General features: G+C 39.6%; 1 long non-coding RNA gene across 1 annotated transcript; it reads left to right on the top strand.

The window, feature by feature from the left end:
• The first annotated feature begins 2642 nt into the window (after positions 1-2642).
• Positions 2643-10469, top strand: LOC137425277 (uncharacterized). Its single transcript, XR_010984089.2, has 4 exons — positions 2643-2732; positions 4438-4653; positions 6903-9938; positions 10153-10469. It is a non-coding gene; the product is annotated as an uncharacterized LOC137425277 (long non-coding RNA).
• Positions 10470-10858: the final 389 nt, after the last annotated feature.

Below are 10858 nucleotides of genomic sequence, written 5' to 3'. Positions count from 1 at the left end.
GGATGCCCTTCCTGATGCCAACCCTTAGTCGCCTCTTACGATGCGCAGGGATACGGTGTACCTATTCTAAATCTGGGTACACACCGGGATAACTCTCAAAACAATGAAGCCAATAAAGTGATAAATGGCTACCAGACCTGAAAAGGAATGGCTAGACAGTCGATCGACTAGAAAAATCTTATTGTGCGATGGAAAACAGCGAAACTGTTATATCCACATCTGACTAATTCCTGGTGCAACTCTATGGAAGTTCATTTCTCGCTCTTAGTCAAGTTGTCAGGGTGAGTTTGGTGGTTGTTTGGTAACTGGTTCAAAGGAAATTGGCATCCTGTTGACCTCGTTTTCACAATTAACTAGAACGGTATTCGGCAGAGAGCATACCTCCCCCAGGTTGAACAGTTTATGTTTTGTATCCCACTGATAGGCCGGATCTGGATTCAGACCTGAACCAAAATCTAATCGGCTTGTTCTTGTCACCGAACCAACTCATCCACAAAGTTTAGTCATAACTCGTGCATAACTTTTTAAAATATCGTGTTTCAAGTTTTTTCAAGTTTTCAACCAAGTTTCGACTGAATCCGTCCACAACTGTTTGAGATATCGTGCTATATGGTGATTTTGGCCCAATCTCCCAATGGTGAAGAATCACTTAGAAAATTCTACTAGCCGATCCGAATTCGGATGTTCACCAAGATTTAATCATTTCATCCTCGTTGAATTCAGTGGCCAGATATGCAAATCCTCTTAAAATTTCAAGTCAGACGAAAATTGAGGATTTGGCACTGCCTGCCAAATTTCGTCGGAATCCGTCCACAACTTTTTGAGATATCTTGTTCAGACAGACAAACAAACAAAGAAATATGTCGTGCATAGCACAATACTTGCGAAATCCCTAAAATAAGTTGTTGGCCTATGATGACCTCAAAATAATTGGTGGTTTAATTCAGTGTACAGATATGCAAATCCTCTTAACATTTCAAGTCAATCGGATGAAAATTGAGGATTTTAGAAATTCGGCCTATCTTGACCTTTTGGTCGACGTTGACCTCAAAAAATACTTGGTCGTTGAATTCAGTGGCCAGATATGCAAATCCTCTTAAAATTTCAAGTCAGACGAAAATTGAGGATTTTAAAATTTGGCCTATGTTGACCTTTTGGCCTATGTTGACCTCAAAAATAGTTGGGGGTTGAATTCATTGACTAGATATGCAAATCCTCTTAACATTTCAAGTTAATTGGATGAAAATTGAAAATTTTAGAAATTTGGCATATGTTGACCTTTTGGCCTATGTTGACCCTTTGGCCTACGTTGACCTCAAAAATAGTTGGTGGTTGAATTCAGTGACCATATATGCAAATCCTCTTAAAATTTCAAGTCAATCGGATGAAAATTGAGGATTTTAGAAATTTGGCCTATGTTGACCTTTTGGCTGAGGTTGACCTCAAAAATACTTGGAGTGAATTGAGTGTCCAGATATGCAAATCCTCTTCAAATTTCAAGTCAATGTGAGGAAAATGGAGGATTTTAGAAATTTGGCCTATGTTGAGCTTTTGGCCTCTGTTGACCTCAAAATAGTTGGTGGTTGAATTCAGTGACCAGTTATGCAAATCCTCTTCAAATTTCAAGTCATTCGGATGAAAATTGAGGATTTTAGGAATATGACAAAGTTGGTGACCTTTGGCCTATGTTGACCTATTGACCTTTTGATACCATAAAGAATAGGCTTTTTTCTTATGACCAAATCCACCATTTGGTTAGGTTTTGTGAAGATCGGTTGAAAATTGTGACCTTTAGGCCACTGACTCACAGACAGACAGGCAGACAGACAATAACGCACAAAACCAAGCAATGTGCTTGAAAAATCTTTGATTTTCACAAGTAACAAACACACACACAAACAGACAGGGGTGAAAACATAACCTCCATCCACCTTTGGTGGCGGAGGTAATTATTATACCTCAGTCTAATTGGATCAGACCTGTGGATCACTTAGTGAGGATTGGCAAACAATAATTCACAATGCAAACACTTAATCTGCATGGGAGTGTGGATTGTTTCCACAAGGTGGATCATTTATATTTGTTAAGAGAAATTAAATGTGATCTATACGGCTCAGGCTCAAAGGAGGTGCCCAAAAGAAGATACCAAGGAATAGGTGACTGAATCCTAACTTCTGACAAGGCTGTATAGTTGTATTTTGTCACAATCGGTTGTAAGACCCCCAGATCCGAGATCAATCATAAGCTATACTAGGCCTTCCATGAGGCCTTCAAAAATGTGTCATGGATAAGTGCAATCCATAATCCTCTCCGCAAACCATGTTGTCTTAATTTTGAATTCTTAAGGGCAAAGCGGTCATCTGAGACCGTCTTAAACCAAACTTTTCACTATTTTGTCTATTGTAAACCCTTTTTTCTTCGGCACGAGTTAGCTTTCGCAATTTTTATCTTGAACAAGTTAAAAGAAAATGACATAGAATAAGGAAAGAGGTAAAAAAAATAAGGAGAAGTGAGTGTAAAAGGGAAGTGGAGAGAATGGAAAGGCTGAAGAGGGTTACTGTAGGAGGAAGAGGAATGGGGAGGTGGTGGTGGAGAGAAGGGCGAGAGGTTAGAGGGTGGAGAAAGGAAACCAGAGAGAACTACGTTGGACTTGATGAGTATAAAAGGCGACGCAACACAGGCTGGAAGAACGTTTCCTGCAAACCTGGAAGCCAAAGGATCCTTATTTTTCAGTAAGTTTTTTGTGTCTCCTTTACTCTTGTAGAATTATATAGAGAGGAAAATAATGAACTGAATAAATTAATAACCGACTTAACCAGACTGCTGCAACTAACTACAGAATAACTAAATAATATTAGCAATGTACAAAAAGTGGACGCAGGGAAATCATTGTGAATATGGCATCATAGTTGGATGGATGAACGCGAGGCTCTGCAATTCCTGTGGTTAACATGGAATTCTGTCCACCCAGTTCATGTCAATTTTTAATTTCAATAAAATAGTTATACATACCAATTGCTGTACACTTCTTTGTCTCCTGCATTTACCTTTGAATTTAGAAACTAGTTAAGGCAACTAGAGTTAAGGTACTCGGTAGAGAGCATACCTACGCCAGGCCACTGATAGTCCGGATCTGGAATCGGACCTCAAACAAAATCGAATTGGCTTGTTCTTGTCACTTACCCAACTCATCCACCAAGTTTTGTCATAACTCTTCCACAACTTTTTGAAATATCATGCTATATTTATAGCTTTTGGCCTTATCACTCAATGGTTAAAAAATCACTTACAGAATTAAAAATCCTCGTATCGGAATCTTCACCATAATCGAATCAATTCGTCCTTGTCAAACAGCAAACGTGTCCACCAAGTTTTGTCCGATTTGGTCCACAACATTTTGAGATATTCTGTTCACAAACAGACAGGGGTGAAAACATAACCTCGATCCACCCTCGGTGGCGGAGGTAAATATGCTTTAAACTTCTGCAAGACGAGTCATTTATAGTTCAACTCATCGTCACGTGGCTTTGTCTTTAAACTACTTGAGTATGACATGTACCTGACTCGGTTTTAAACTACCTGACTCAGTTTGTTGCCTTTTTACCTCTGCCACCGAAAGTGGATGAAGGTTATGTTTTCACCGGACTGCTCGTCTGTGAGGAGGATATCTCAAAAAGTTACGGACGGGTTCGGACGAACTTTGGTGGGCAGGTTGGGTGTGTGACGAGGACGAATCGATTAGATTTTGATGAAGATCTGCATCCGGATCTGAGAATTTTAAAAGTAATTCTTCACTGTTGAAAGATGGGGCGCAAAATGATATATAGCAGGATATTTCAAAAAGTTGTGGACGGATTATGACAAACTTTGTGGATAAGTTGGGTAAGTGACAAGAACAAGCCGATTCGATTTTGGTTAAGTTCCAAATCCAGATCCTTTACTGCTGCCTTAATATGCAGGAAAATAGACAAGGATAGCATCCACTCCTCCAGCCATCATGTTTCTTGATAGAAATTGAAATCATCAAAGTACAAAGAGAAACAGGTCGATGTTTAACTGAAAGGATAGCCAACGGGGAATAGTATGAGAGGACACGCTACAGTAAATGTAGGTTTTTTGCTTGTGCTAGATAAGCTCGCTGATAAAGGTTATGAAAAACACAAGAACTACATCAGCAAAGGAAACGAAAATTCAACTGGAGACACCAACTTGTCCATTCTGATAGGCCATAGAAAGCTTCTTCTACTCCGTTTAATTAAAGTATATGTCTGTTTAACTTCCTCCTTTCTGTTCTTTCTCCGCTCTCTTTCATTTTCAAAACTGTGCAGTCTGGTTTTCACTGTTTACCAAACTAACAAAACACCCTACAATCTACTCTACTAACTCCTTTTACACACAACTAAGTTTATTCCTCTTTTGATCCTTATTTTTATACAGGAATCTCAGCTTGTGGAGGACTTTTCATAAACACACGTTTTTCTCATAAAGTTTGTCATAACTCAAGAGAACTATCGATGTTTTGAGACGAAACGTAGGAAATGTGCAGTGAGGTGAGACAAGATTCCACCCTTCTTCTCCCTCATGTATCCTCCTCGGTTCGGATTACATGTTCAGTGTCCGGAACGTCCTCACCAGCAGGCTCTCTGGATGACGGTATGGCAAGTTATTTAAAAAGGGAAATGTTCAGTATATTACACAAAAGATGATGTATATACTGTATAGAGGATGTGAGGGAGAATGTGGAGTCTTGCTCATCTTCCCCACCAGTTTTATATTGACTCACCTTACCACATGTAGTTAACAAATAATTCAATTTAATTTGAGCAAAATTAAAACAGTAACATTTGTTTTGCGTCATTTCCACCAGTTATCCCTTGCTGTTCGTGAGGTTCAGTTTTTGGTGTTTTCTATTCTCGTTATTCTTGCCACAAAAGTTTCCAGCAAAAACCAGAAAAACCGAACCTCAGCTTCCATACCAACATTTTCCATGCTAGTTGCCACAGGTTTCTCTCATTGATCGGAGAATCACGGTGAAGGTAAGAGTGGGTAACAACATCGACCGCAATTGGGTTCTTAGAATGAAAGAGAATGAACAAGTGGGTTGCTCATTGAGCACCATTCGATGGCAAAATAAATACATTTTGTATAATCTCATAATGATCTCGGACGAATGATGTATTTTCAGATGTTCATCAACGACGGGGAAAATACCCTTTTTGGTTCCTGGTATATAACCGTAGTGGCAGAACCATTAAGGAAATAAAAAGTCGAAGCTAATGGGGGAACAATTTTATTTCAAAAGACAAAGAATGCCTCAACAGAAGGATCTAATCAGAGTATTGGAACATTGTACAAGTACGGTATTGACATATTCGAGAAAGTTTTTTTTTTTTTTTTCTACATTCTACAAGATCAATGCTCATGGAAGAGCAAGGTTAGGAAGAGTATGAAATGATATAGTTGGGCAATTATTGGAAACAATATGCAAGAAAATGAAGCAACAGGATAAGAGAGAGAGAATACTTCAATTTGCAAGTAAGAGGGGTCGATTACCAAGGGTTAATGGGGATAACAGATTGCGGGTATGGATGGTGGATGACATGAGATTTTAGTGTACCCTGGAGGGGAGAGTGGGATAGCACAACCTCTGGAAGGCAGGTCCACATATAGGAGAAGTGAGGAACAAAATAAGGGAGGTATGCAGTCAGCCTGGATTGTGGAAAGTGAGGAACGGGTACATCCTGGAGTTCATAGGGAGGATTAGAGGGCTGAGAGAACAAAGGGTGCTATACTGGAGGTGAGACGGTAAAAATGAGAAAGGTCACCAACCTACCTACAATGTGACAACAGGCCTTGTGATTTGGCCTTTTTGTTGGAGATTGCTAGAGTGTTGAGAGCCTTAGATTCCACAGAATATTTGAGAGAGGGGGGAGAGATGGAGATTTGGGGCTGGGGCATCATCCCATAAGGGAGAGCAATACTCCACTGGGCTAAGGACAACGCGCTTAAAGAGTGTGAGCAATTCAGACTTTTGAAGGAAAGACTTGGACCGATGGAGGATGCCCAGTTGATGGCTGGTTTTGGAGGCCAGCTGAACTGATAAAGGCCAGTCGAGTGTTGTGCAACGAGTCTCACGCGCTGAGTACGTGCATGGTTTAAAAAAAATTTTTTTTTTACATTGTCCAAAACACATCAGTGTGTGTGTTTGTGAGTGATTAGTCATCTCCATATTCGGGTTTCATAACAGAAGGTGGAATTGAGTCCTCCCAAGTATCCACTGCATTTCGGCGACAGATCTCAATTCATGGACTAAATTGTGAAGTTTTGTTGTTCTCGGAGTTTGTTCCGATGACTCTTTTTCAGGATTGTCTCCAAGCCCCAGACAACATCCAACTGTAGTTAGTTTGTTGTAATATTCCCAGGGATGGTTTGTAGTATCTTTGTAATGTTCTTCTTTATCATTCCCATTGCTCTAATTATCACTGGTACAATTTTGGTACTCTTTGTTTTCCCAAGATCTTCTGACTTCATTTTTGAGATCATGATATTTGGTCATTTTCTTGATTTCCACGTTATTTAGACCAAATTCACTGGGTACTCTGTCCAGTAGTAGTGTTTTTTTTTCTATGTTCACACTGGATGGGATCATCAGTTTGTACATGAGCATTATGTTCTCATATTGACCGTATTGAAATTTTTTTTTATTTTTTTTTATTTTTATTGAATGATCGCTTTTGGTTTGTGTTTCCATGGGTTTTCTGAAATTGGGATATTGAAGTTTTTGCAGATGTGACAGTAGATTACTTCTACATACTTTGTTGTGCCTTCATGCATACAGCTATTCTGACATGAGTTTTTTACATCCTGATAGGTGACTCGTGCTTCCTGTTTCTACTTTGCAGAACCTACACCTTTTTGCCGAACCTACACCTGTCCGACTGACTCAGTGCCGTCATCTTTTTAAAGTAAATGGTGTAGTGTCCTTGGTCTTGGGCATTTATTATGATCTGTTCTCCATCCCAAATGAGTTGACCTCTTCTTAGCTTTCTTTGTCCGTCCCCAATATGTCCAACTCTTTTTTTTCCTGCTCTATTGTCTTTCTTCCGTGCGGTTGTCATTATATGAATGAAAATAATGAATGAATGAATGATCGTTTTAAGGCCATTTTCCCCGCTCGAGCGGGGGTCAGCAGTTGTCATTATATATCTGTTGATATTTCTCTTTAGTCTTTTTTGCAATTGTTGGGGCTGTATTTGTTGCCGTTTCGGGTTGGTGCGTGACATCTTTTATTTGTACCTATTTTTTGGAGGTGAGTGAGATATATTTTCTGGTTTGTTGTGTTCATGCTTGTACTGTATACAAATAGTATTCAGTAATCTGTTCAACTTTTCATGAACTCTGATAATCCTACAGTCGTCACTATGTGCACTTGATCCAGTTCCATCAGGCCGCTACCTCCTTCTTCCCTCGGCAGGTACATTCTCAGGATGCACTGATTGTTATAGAATATTTAATGGGTAGTGAAAAATTTCCTTGTTTTGATATGTAGTTTTTTTCCGATTGTAGCCAGTTTACTATTTTGCAGTTGTATTGGAACAGTGATATTGCTAATTGGTTAGTGGCTTTGATTTTGTTTCTTTGGGAAAGGTATGTTTTCTGGATCTGTATGATGCTTCGTTTTTTATCTGCTGTATCATTGTATCGAGGTCGATTTTTCTGTTTTGTTTTGGCACACTTATCTTGGCCAAATTACATTTGGATGTCGTCATAGTACTTTTTCACTCATTTCAGTTGCTCGGCCAATTTTTAGTCATTCAATGCAAAGAGATGTGCTTGTGTGTCATATAGGGAAAGGACAATTGGAGACAATGGACAGGTCAATTCAGGAAATTAAATGTAACCTGGGTTTCTTGCATGATCCTGAGCTATTTGCTCTGGTGGGAACACAAAACAGGCAAATCTGACATCAAACAAATGTATCTTGTGCTATAGCAGAATTTTTTTATTGACAGATATCCAAGGATTCTTAATGTGATGTTAATCATGTTGTGAAAACTTGAGACAAGATGATTAATATATTTCAGTAACTCCATTATATCTCCACCATCAAGACTTTTTCTGTATATAAAATATAGGCTCATGGAGGAGATAAATGATGGAGAACAATACGTTTTCAAATTGACAGAGGATCAAAGGGTGACAGACATTGCAAGTGAGTGAATGCGTGGCAGAAAGAGAGCAGTACAGAGCAGTGGTGGGCATGGAAGAAAGTACAGAGTGACGAGCAGCAATATTAAAAGACTGGAGGGAGGGCCGTGAGATAACAGATATTGGTTCCACAGACATGGAGAATAGAGTGATGAAGGAATGGAGGTGCATGTTCATCTCAGAATTGAGGAGGGTAACCAAGTGTGGTATTCTCCATGAACATATGTGACATGGGTGAGCTGGAAAGAATGGAGGGATGAGATAGCAAGAGGACCGAAGCCAGAAACAGTGCATCAACCTGCCTGCAATAGGTGAGAATCCGACCTTGCTGAGAGCCACAGTGGGGACCCGTACTTCAGACATAGGCCTTATACACAGTAAGGTCTCAGAGCTGCTCAGAATGGATTTAGCTCTGTGAAGAATACTTAGGCATCGGCTAGCATTATAGGCCAGTTTAGAGATGCCCAAGACTGGTCGTGACAGATTTTGAAGGCTCCAGGGCCTGCACCTCGTTTAGAAGTCATTCAGAGAAGTAAACTGCGAGTTTTTAAGCCGATACTTGTGGAAGACCAGGGTGAAGGCATGGCATTATCCTGCGTTGAAAGACATATTACAGGAAGTTGACCAACACTTTCCCACAAAGCAGGCCTTGTAAAAACATAATTTATTAAAGAGACAGGTTCCCTTGTCAATTTCTCTTACACTTGAAGTTCTTAATATATGCTGTCAGTGTTAATTAAAACCTACGTTATGTTCCCATTTTCACAGCCAACTGATCAATTCCTTTCAAAAATCATCAGATGGTATGTTCAAACTGATAGTAGGTTTAGACTTTTGAGCAAGATGTTTTACAAAAAGGTACATTAGGAATATTTTTGTGTTCTATCTAAAACTCGAGAAAAAGCCATCAAGTGGCACTTCGGAGATTACAACACAAACAAACCCTCACTATTTGTGCCACGCCCCCCACGTATATATCAAGCACTGACCCACCTAACCCGATAACACTGAAGCATACCCAACCAACCAGGTTATTTCTGTTCTTTAAAGTACTCCTCTTGAGTCGATTCGGCATACGCTTTGGCAATCCAATATTTATTGCAGTATCTTTTATAAGGCCGTACAGTACATCCCACTGAAAAGGTGTGTATCTTTTAACAGTGAGCAAACTGTAGAAAAGACACCCATGATGATTTCCATATTTAAAAGCAAGGATTGATTTCAATTGTAAATTGTAAGTCGTTATGAATGCAATTAGTCTGGCAAGCTCAAATAAATACCTCATTACAAAGACCATTGGAAAATCACAAAACGCTCATTTGGGACTTAACACCAGCCTGTGTGAAAGACTAAAAAGGAAGTGTTTTTCACACGCGTGAGATGTTTCAGAGCATTTTCATTTTTCTTTTGTATACAAGGTTAAGGCCCATGGAAGAGCTAGTATATCAGGATCAGAACGCAACAGAACAGAAAACAACAGGGGGGGGGGGGGAGAGAGAGAGAGAGAGAGAGAGAGAGAGAGAGAGAGAGAGAGAGAGAGAGAGAGAGAGAGAGAGAGAGAGAGAGAGAGAGAGAGAGAGAGAGAAAGAGGGAGAGAGAAAGAGGGAGGGAAAGAGGGAAAGAGAAAAAGAAAGAGAAAGCATCAACAATAGGTTATTAGGACAAATAGAGAATAGAGAACAAATAGAATAAAGAGAGAGAGAAAGAGAAAGAGAAAGCATCAACAACAGGTTATAAGGACTAATAGAGAATAGAGAACAAATAGAACAAAGAAAGAGAAAGAGAAAGCATCAACAACAGGTTATAAGGACAAATAGAGTAATAGAGAACAAAGAGAGAGAAAGAGAAAGAGAAAGCATCAACAACAGGTTATAAGGACAAATAGAGAATAGAGAACAAATAGAACAAAGAGAGAGAAAGAGAAAGAGAAAGCATCAACAACAGGTTATAAGGACAAATAGAGTAATAGAGAATAGAGAACAAATAGAACAAAGAGAGAGAAAGAGAAAGAGAAAGAGAAAGAGAAAGCATCAACAACAGGTTTTAAGGACAAATAGAGTAAGACTTGGACAATAAAGGGATGTGGGGAGGAATGAGGGGTAGGGAAGAACACATGAGGTGGGCAAGATGGATACAGATATTTTATTGTGCAATGAATATATAAATGAGCCAGTCAAATACATACACTACAGTATTGGCCTTTATTGACCTTCTTGACGTGAATCAGATTTTGCACCCTCATGGGTGAATCAGATTTTGCACCCTCATGCACCTCACTAGAGAGTACCACCTTCGGCTTTACAGGCATTGATCACAATGCCTGTAAAGCCGAAGGTGGTACTCTCTAGTAGTGCTTCGCTGAGTTACAGGAATCCTGGCCTCCTGTTGAGGCATTACCTATGATAGTATGGACGAATGCCACAAGGAGCTATGAGTCGCTCGTGTCTCGAGGGGAAATTATTATTTATTTGACAAATTGCTTTGAAGCCAGCGTAAAGATGTATTCTTGAGCATTATATCAATTGGAAAGGAAATGGTCGAAAACTAAAAGGTCCTGGTTCACAACAACACAACGACAACGTGCATTTTAAGGCCATTTTCCCTGCTAGAGCGGGGGTTAGCCTTGCGGTCCCCATGACAATCTTCTCCA

Source organism: Myxine glutinosa, chromosome 4 (assembly GCF_964187855.1).
Source record: "Myxine glutinosa chromosome 4, kmMyxGlut1.1, whole genome shotgun sequence".
Lineage (NCBI taxonomy): Eukaryota > Metazoa > Chordata > Myxini > Myxiniformes > Myxinidae > Myxine > Myxine glutinosa.
The sequence above is the reverse complement of the archived record's forward strand: the minus strand, read 5'-3'. Positions and strand labels throughout refer to the sequence as shown.